This window comes from Saccostrea cucullata, unplaced genomic scaffold, assembly GCF_032062105.1.
Source record: "Saccostrea cucullata isolate Sc308-1 unplaced genomic scaffold, CSIRO_AGI_Scuc_v1 ctg3371, whole genome shotgun sequence".
NCBI classification, from domain to species: domain Eukaryota; kingdom Metazoa; phylum Mollusca; class Bivalvia; order Ostreida; family Ostreidae; genus Saccostrea; species Saccostrea cuccullata.
In genome coordinates, this window is record NW_026938950.1 from 46,008 (window position 1) to 54,431 (window position 8,424).

An 8,424-nucleotide genomic window follows, 5' to 3' on the forward strand; every position below is an offset into this window, starting at 1 on the left:
GTGCACAATGACATCGTCTTAAGCCACGGTTCAGAGTCCGCATATAGCTCTCTCTTACCCATGGCTGCTTGATCACAAAAATGTCATACTCTTGAATATTTACGCCTCCCTATTGTGACGTCATATTCAGTCAGTGGCAAGTTTTGTTTCCATCGCAATTGAAATCAACAACTGACGTCAACAGTATACAAGAAATTTTTCCTATACTGCGATTGGATATTGAAAGGTCGCGGTAAAGTTCATCATCCGACTATGCTTCACTCGCATTGGTCAATATTTTAATGAGCTACGAAGAATTCTGTACTCGTTCAACCACGGCCAGAATGGGAGAGGATCGTACATTTTGGCCGTGGTTTGCGACGATGGCACAATGACAATATGTAATGAAAATTCTGTGAATGTTTAATCAAATTTCATTAAGTGGTATGAGTGGAGTTGCAGATAAGAGATGGGTACCCCAAAGCGTAACAGATGGACGGACAGAGGGATGGACATACCGTACTATATACCAGACAGTTTTTTAAGGGGTATAATGAAGGAAATTGATACGAGTAGCCTTTGTACTTGAATACAAGTAGCCTGGAAAAATAACAGATTTGAACTAGTTATAAGCAATGAAATAAAATTTATGTATGTAATTTTTTTGCCATGGTGATATTTACATCATAGCATCAACAAATCTTTAGGGAGTGTTGATTTAAGAGAGTAATTTTCGAATAATGCCTCAGGGGTAGGGTGGGGCCACAATGAATAAACAAAGTTTTGCATACTGCATTAGTAGGTAAATAAAGCAAAAATCTTTAAAAGTCTTCTTCTGAAGAATTGCAAAGCTATGATAGGTCTTATTTATATGGAAGCATCCTCAGGTAGTGTTCAAATCATGACCCCTGGGGATAGGACGGGGCCACACACACTTGTTTCAGAAATAAATTTTTAACCCGTCATATGATAGCACAAGGTTGGCCCCTATCTAATTCCAAATTACATGGAGTACCCCCCTCCCCAGAAATCCACTCATCTACACTTGTATGGAATGAAAAACAAGGGAAATCTCTATACACCCTTGATTGGAACATAACAATTTTCTTTCCTATGTCCACCCAACATATTTTGTAAACCTACCAGTACAATTACCTGTGTTTCAACCTATCGATCGGATTTATTAGGTGCAGCATGACGTCATGTTATTTGTTTTTTTATCATCGAGAAACTATGAATTGTGATGTCAACTCTGTTCTTTAACCCCTGCTGAAGTCGGTGTATGTAAATTTACACCCGGATCGCTAACCAATCAAATCTTGTATTACATAATAATTCCAATCTTCATTTAATTTATTTATTATTCCTTGGTTTTGATTTGACGAGAACACGTTTAAGAAAAAGTTTACACATCGATAAATTTTTCAATCAGAACTACTTTCTTGAACAAGCTTCTAGGCTATCATATAAACAATGAAAGCAGTTAGTTACATGTATACCCCCGGCAAACGAAGTTAGGGGGAGGGGTATATAGGAATCACCTTGTCCGTCTGTCTAGCTGTCTGTCCGTCTGTAAACTTTTCACATTTTCGACTTCTTCTCAAGAACCACTAGCTAGGCCAATTTTGACCAAACTTGATACAAAGCATCCTTGGGTAAAGGGGAATTTAAATTTTTTGAAATAAAGGACCAAGTCCCCTCACAAGGGGAGATAATCAAGAAAAGACTAAATTAGGGTGGGGTCATTAAAAAATCTTCTTCTCAAGAACCACTGGGCCATCCTGGGGCAGTGTAGTTTCTAAATTGTACAAATCATGACCCCCAGGAGTAGGACGGGCCACAATGGGGAATCAAAGTTTTATATAGAAATATATAGGAAAAATATTTGAAAATCTTCTTCTCAAGAAACCACTGGGCCAGAAAAGCTGAAATTTATGTCGAAGCATATCCTGGGGCAGTGTAGTTTCTAAATTGTTCTAATCATGACCCCTGGGGGTAGGGTGGGGCCACAATGGGGAATCAATTTTTACATAGAAATATATAGGAAAAATCTTTGAAAATCTTCTTCTCAAGAACCACTGGCCAGAAAAGCTGAAACTTATGTGCACATGGAAGCATCCTGGGGTAGTGTAGATTTCAATATGTCTAAATTATGATCAGTGGGGTAGGGTAGGGTTGCATTATGAATTACAAGGGGGAAAGAACAGAATGGTCAAAGCTTCTCAGGTGAGCGATGTGGCCCATGGGCCTCTTGTTTAGTTTGTGAGTAAAATGTCAAGAGTTTACACATTGATAAATTTTTCAGAAAGAATGTTTAATCCTATAATACAAGCTAGATAAGAAGTAAAGGTTAATGTTTCAAATTTATTTTGACAGATTCCCAAGGATGTGCCTGAGCCATTGTTAAGAGGACGCCGAAATCACCACCATGCAGGTTTTATATTTCATTCACTTTGGCACTGCTATATATGGTCAAACACTGCAGCATTGATCAAATTTATTGACATATTGATAAGGGAAATAACTCCATTGTCTATCTTTTCCAAGTAGAAAATTGAGTTATTCCCCTTTTCATACATGCTAAAAATACAGTTTTTGAAGCTCAAGTGAACTGTTCTGATCACATTTTTATGCCCCCGTAAGCGAAGTTTCGGGGGTATATAGTTTTTGTCATGTTCTTCCGTCTATCTAGCTGACTCTCTGTCTGTCAGTCTGTCTCTCTGTCTGCTTGTTTGTCTGCAACTTTAACCTTGCCCATAACTTTTGATTTAGTGGAGCCATGACTTTCATATTTCACATGTGTATTCCTTGTGACAAGACCTTTCTTTGGGTACCACCAGATTTGACCTTTTGACCTTGACCTTGGAGTTTGACCCACTTTTACATGAAAATTTTAAACTTTTACTTTGGCCAAATCTTTTGAACAGTAGATACCAGGCCATTTATACTTCACATACCCTAAAATCTTGAAAATAAGACGGATTTAATAATAAGCCGGTTTTGAAAATAAGCCACCTATTTCTTGCATTAATAATTACTCGAAAATAAGCCTGTTTTGAAAATAAGCCGGTCATGACAATGCCTAAATTGAACACAGTATCAGTTTAATTATTTTATTATAAATATTCCATGACATGACATTAAATTATGATTCGATTCAAAATTCAAAATAAAATGTTTACAACCATAATAAAAGCATAAAAACTCAATCAAAGTCCAATATTTTGATTAAAAATTATTGTTTTAGTTAGAATACCATGCGTAGCCTTAAAACCATAAAAATTCAAAGTCCACTATTTTGATAAAAACATTGTTTTAGTAAGAATACTATGCGCAGAATATTATGTCTAAAACTATAAAATACAGGCTGTAGTGAAACTGTCACACTCTGAATTTTAGCTCAGCTAGTGGAATGTCCTCATCTGAATCACTTTCACAGTTTTTGTTCAAAATAAAACAGCCAACTTCAGTGTCTTCAGGCCCCTCTTTCTCTGGCTCAAACGTATAGTTCTCTATGCCCTGGAAGTGAATAAGATGATCCTCGCTGCCATCTGTTTTGTTCGAAATACCACAGCTTTTAAAGCACTTGACCACCGCGTCAGTTTGCTCCTTGCAGGTTTCTGACCAGGCTTCCCCTACCCATTTAGTCATAAGGATTCGCCTACAATTTAAATAAATTACATTCAAATCATTAACTAAATGTGTTTTTGAATTGTTACGATACCGGTATCTACATACTTAAGGTAAAATGCACAGCCTTAAAACAGGTGTGAAAAACTATTCAATGTAAAAACAACACAGAGCTAACGTTTAATTAATAACCTTTCTGAAGCTGTGAAAGTGCCCTCAAGCCATTGTTTTCTGTTTGCGTGCACATGCTTGTCCGTTATTTCCTCAATCTTTTTCTTCAATGGAGCGTGGAACACTCTATCAAGGGGTTGAAGTTCGCTTGTACATCCGCCTGGAATTAGCGCTAACATTGTGCCGATCTCTCGGAACTTTGATTTTACTGTTTCCGTATTTTTCGCTCTGTGTACATCGGCGACTAACATTGTTGGTTTGTACTGGTTTGCTAGAGGTTTCCACATATTATTAATCCAAAACAACATAATTTGCTCGTCACACCATGCATTTTGTTGAAATTGAACCACAACGCGACTATCGTACTTCACTTTTTCACTGAACGGAATTCGCTGGCCTGTTCCCCTGAATATAACGAGCGGCTTTATGCGTTTGACACCATCCGAGAAAATACAACATTGTAATGTAGCCTGTCTGTAATCAAGTCCGGATTTTTTTGTTCTGCACCATACTTTAGTAGCACCAGTTGTTTCATACGTTTTCCCCTTATTTAGATCAAACGGGAGTGGAGATTGATCCATGTTGGCAACTAAATTAAAGCGACCATTAGGGTCGGTGCAGTCTCTGCTTGCATTTTTTCGGATAAATTTATGGAAACTGTTGAAGGCTTCAATTTTAGCGTCTGGTGGATTTTGAGCTCCACTGGTTGGTGCTCGATACGATATATTGTGCCGTTTTTAGCTCACCTGAGCCGAAGGCTCAAGTGAGCTTTTCTGATCAAAATTTGTCCGTCGTCTGTCGTTGTCGTCGTTGTCGTCGTTGTCGTTGTCGTTGTTGTCGTAAACTTTTCACATTTTCATCTTCTTCTCAAGAACCACTGGGCCGATTTCAACCAAACTTGGCACAAAGTATTCTTGGGTGAAGGGGATTCAAGTTTGTTCAAATGAAGGGCCACGCCCTTTTCCAAGGGGAGATAATCATAAATTAGTTAAAAATTAACGGCATTTTAAAAAAAATCTTCTTCTCCAGAACCGATGGGCTAAGAAAGATGAAACTCATGTGAAAGCATCCTCAGGTAGTGTAGATTCAAGTTTGTTCAAATCATGACCCCCGGGGCAAGGGTGGGGCCAAAATTGCCGAACCTAGTTTTACATAGGAATATATAAGAATTTTTTTTAAAAATCTTCTTCTCAAGAACCACTAGCACAGGAAAAATGAAACTCATGTGGAAGCATCCTCAGGTAGTGTAGATTCAAGTTTGTTCAAATCATGACCCCCGGGGGTAGGGTTGGGCCAAAATGGCTGACCCAAATTTTACATAGGAATATATAAGAAAAATATTTTAAAATCTTCTCCAGAACCACTGGGCCAGGAAAGATGAAACTCATGTGGAAGCATCCTCAGGTAGTGTATATTCAAGTTTGTTCAAATCATGACCCCCGGGGCAAGGATGGGGCCAAAATGGCCCACCCAAATTTTGCATAGGAATATATAGGAAAAATCTTTAAAAATCTTCTTCTCCAGAACCACTGGGCCAGGAAAGATGAAACTCATGTGGAATCATCCTCAGGTAGTGTAGATTCAAGTTTGTTCAAATCATGACCCCCGGGGCAAGGGTGGGGCCAAAATGGCCGACCCAAGTTTTACATAGGAATATATAGGAAATATCTTTAAAAATCCTTCTGAAGATCCACTGGGCCAGGAAAGATGAAACTCATGTGGAATCATCCTCAGGTAGTGTAGATTCAAGTTTGTTCAAATCATGACCCCCGTGGTTAGGGTGGGGCAAAATGGCCGACCCAAGTTTTACATAAGGATTTATAGGGAAACCTTTTAAAATCTTCTTTTCAAGTACTTCAAAGCTATGATTTTTGATATTTATATGGAATCATCCTCAGGTAGTGTAGATTCTAGTTTGTTCAAAAGGCCTGGAGGGGGGGAGTAAATTCAAGCCCGATTTGCTCAGGTGAGCGCTGTGGCCCCTGGGCCTCTTGTTTGAAATTGTTAAACCAGCCGCTACTGCATTTGAAGTCAGAATCTGCAAGTTCAGCTGCACGGGATTTGAACCACCATGATTTGGCCTTAAGTCCGTCCTCCCGAATTTCTTTGAATTCACGATGTAGTTGTCTTTCCATTTCAGGATAAAGCGATTTCCGTCCCGAGCCGTGCGATTTCGAACCTTTTGGAGTTTCTTGTAGTTTTATTTCGGACTTAATCCATCGCCGCACATTGCTTTCATCAATTCCAAAAAACTTAGCGGTTTCGATGATACGGTTTTTTGTATTCCCAAGTGACAGTTCTTTATAATGTTCTACAACCCGAAGTTTGAATTCTCGGTTATAACTTTTCCTAGGAGTCGGAGTGCGACTACCACTCTCCATTGTTAAAAGCTCACTGTTTTAAAAAATGAAAAACGGGCGCCCAATATATTAGGCCTTTGAACACTTTTCATTTAATTGTTTACCTGAGTTTACCTGGATAATCTATTTTTAGAACGAATAGGTTGATTTCAATCTATCGATTACAATTTATTGTATTGATAATAAGCCTTGATTATGCTCTCACCGCTTACCAGATTTTTGTACTGATAATAAGCCGCGATTTGAAAATAAGACGGTTTTGAAAATAAGCCCCCACTTTCTTACCAAAACTTAAAATAAGCCGCGGCTTATTTTCAAGATTTTAGGGTATGTAATCTTTGTTGAAAGACCTTTCATTGGATACCAACATCCTTGACCCTTTGACATTGACCTTGTAGATTTCTGTTCTTGTGAAAAAACTTTAACCTTGGCCATGACTTTTGAACAGTAAGGTATAGGGCTTTCATACTTCATACATTTAATCCTTGTGAAAAGACCCTTCATTGGATACCAAGAACTTTGACCCTTTGACCTTGACCTTTGAGATTGACCTACTTTAAATAAGTAAACCTTGACCATAACTTTTAAAGGGTTAGGGCTAGTGCTTTTATACTTTACATATTTTATCCTTGTGACAACACCTTTCATTTCATAACAAAAACCTTGACCCTTTGACCTTGACTGTGAAGTTTGACCTACTTTTTTAAAAACTTGAACCTTGGCCATAACTTCTGAACTTTTAGGGCTAGGGCTTTCGTGCTCTACATAAGTATTCTTTGTGGCAAGACCTTTCATTTGATACCAAATTACATTGACCTTTTGACCTTGACCTTGGAAAAAAAACTTTAACATTGGCTTACTTTCAAATTTCACAATTGTTTTCCAGTGAGAATACTCTACTTATTGTACCAATTAATTAAATTTGCATTTAAGAAAAGTTTAATGTTTGATATGTTAAATTGCCGTACAGGGGCATCAGTGTTTCACAAACACATCTTGTTTAATTTAAGAAAATATAATTTATTTTCACATAATTAAATGAAAGAAAGTAGAAATATGTTTTTGTAAGAATGATAAATATTTATGTCCCTTGTTTTCTTTTTTTCACTGACTAGGACAAAGAAGCAAGATGAAAAGAAACAAACTTGTGGTTACCAGATACCAGAAATTGATGTGGTAAACATTTCTCTGTTACTTTATATAACTGTTAAAAAAAACTTTAGGTCATGCTTTAAAGGTACTTGGACACAGATTTGAAGTTAATTTTTTCTCTATAATATTACAACTTATATATTTTAAGAGCATTTCACACAAAAATTGATTAAAAATCTTATTTAATTTAAAAGTTATTACAATTTTAAAGTTTTTGGCGTGTTTGATTGACACATTCCTGCACTTTCACAAAGTTTAACTTTATTCTTAATCCTTTGGAAAAGTGGCAATCTTGTTGTGTATTAATGAAAAATATTAATACTTTAATCTAGAAAATTCAGAGTAGACATGTTCGAAAGCAAAACAAACACACAATATATTGTCAGTCTGTGCAGTTGTGGTGAGCAGACTTTGGGGATTAAACCCGGTGAATTGTAAACATCAAACAATAACAGGCTCTTGCCTTGTTTACAAAAAATGTGTACATAACACGAGTGTGCTAGATTTGCAAAACTTTGTACATAACGGAATGACGATACTTTTGAAGGAGTTTAGCTTTCTAATATTTCTACTCTGAAAAAAAATTATATTTCTGGATTTAAGTTTTAGTATTTCTCATTGATACACAACAAGATTGCCACTTTTCCTAAGGATTAAGAAAAAGGTAAAATGTGTGAAAATGCAAGAATCAAACCTGCCAAAAAATTTAAAGTTTTGAGAACTTTTAAATGAAACAAGATTTTTAATTAATTTTTGTGTGAAATGCTATAAAAATATATAATTTGTGATATTATACAGAAAAAATTAACTTCAAAGCTGTGTCCAAGTACCTTTAATACAGAGTGTATCATATTCTCTTTTCATTAAGAACATCAAGATTGAATGCTTCACAACCTTGTAAAATATATATTTAAAAAAAAAAAAAATCGGTGTTTATAATGGTAATTTTTTTGTAAATGATAAAATTGACTCACTAAAGGTAAATACAATGTCCATGATGTCTAGTGATTTTATTTTGTTACCTAAAAAGTTCTCCAGCATTTCACAATTTATAATTATGTGTTTTAATTAATAAATACTGCTTTGTTAAACAGGTTTGATTGAGAACACTTGGAGGCTGTTATAATTTGAG

At 36.3% G+C, this 8,424-nt stretch overlaps 1 long non-coding RNA gene across 1 annotated transcript; it reads left to right on the plus strand.

The window, feature by feature from the left end:
* Positions 1–2,355: 2,355 nt before the first annotated feature.
* LOC134251931 (uncharacterized) lies at positions 2,356–8,424 on the plus strand. Its single transcript, XR_009988849.1, has 3 exons — positions 2,356–2,413; positions 7,256–7,316; positions 8,387–8,424. It is a non-coding gene; the product is annotated as an uncharacterized LOC134251931 (long non-coding RNA).